The 1,106-nt window shown below is 37.0% G+C and overlaps 1 long non-coding RNA gene across 1 annotated transcript; it reads left to right on the top strand.

Annotated features, from left to right (window-relative positions):
- The first annotated feature begins 343 nt into the window (after positions 1–343).
- Positions 344–692, top strand: LOC113473135. The gene is made up of 2 exons (XR_003395196.1): positions 344–456; positions 620–692. It is a non-coding gene; the product is annotated as an uncharacterized LOC113473135 (long non-coding RNA).
- Positions 693–1,106: the final 414 nt, after the last annotated feature.

The following is a 1,106-nucleotide window of genomic DNA, read 5'->3' on the forward strand; positions in this document are numbered from 1 at the left end:
AAGGTAAATTAAAAAAAAAAAAAAAAAACAACAACAACAACATGTACCTCTAAAATCAGTTGATCATTGAGGGTCCCTCTCGTGCTTTCTTGTAGCGTGTTCCACGATTCGACCTTTACATCCCTCACTTTTTAGCCTTTTAGGCCTGGAATTTGTCGGCAAACATTCCAAAAGCAATCACCCTAGGGCCGACGAAAAACGCTAACCCCTTCTGAACATACACGGGAAAAGGCGTAGAAAAACAAGAACAAAATGGTTCACAAGATAACAAGTATGTAAGTGTGTATATAACATTATAATTCTATGTTGGCACACTATAATAAATATTAATAAAAAAAGTATGTAGGTACTAATTTACATTTTTGCTATCTGTGTGTGTTTCAGTATCTAGGTTGTGTAGAAGTGTACGAGTCAAGAGGAATGCAAGTCTGCGAGGATGCCTTGAAAGTTCTACGGGTAAGTAAAGAACTTGTAGATGTAAAAGGTCCTGGGTTCGATTCCTGGAACCAATTTTCGGTACTCTTGCTATGGATGGTCATTTTTGGCGTAAGTTTTTTTTTTCAAACTCAAATCAAAATAATAGAGGGATTAATTATTTATTATTTGTTTGATTCCTCAGAATTCAAGGCGGAGACCTGTGCGAGCAATATTATACGTGTCAGGAGATGGACTGAGAGTCGTAGATGACGAAACAAAGGTAATATAAGGAAATGCGGTTTGAATCCCAGTAACGACATAAAAACTTTTCTTCTCAGGAAGATTGTGAGTTGATTAAACTTGAGACAGTAAGAAGATTACTTGCCTTAGACCTGAGCTGTTTCCTCCTCAGTCAACACAAACTTGAGCTATTTTTCCTGAAGTTTTAGGGCCGAATTTTAAACTCGGATTATCATTTAATCCTGGTCAGGATTAGCTTCTAGGAGAGCTATTCTATGTGGGAAAGTAATACGCGGTGAATCTATATTGTCGAGTGATGGACGACCATCGACTATGTGTGGATACAGCTTTAGAACGAGAAATTTTGCTGTTGAACCCCTCTCATGTTTTAATAATTCGATAGTGTCTGTGATATAAAGAGTATAAAAAATGTTTGTACCGACTTACTT

This window comes from Diaphorina citri, unplaced genomic scaffold (genome assembly GCF_000475195.1).
Source record: "Diaphorina citri unplaced genomic scaffold, Diaci psyllid genome assembly version 1.1 scaffold16286, whole genome shotgun sequence".
Lineage (NCBI taxonomy): Eukaryota > Metazoa > Arthropoda > Insecta > Hemiptera > Psyllidae > Diaphorina > Diaphorina citri.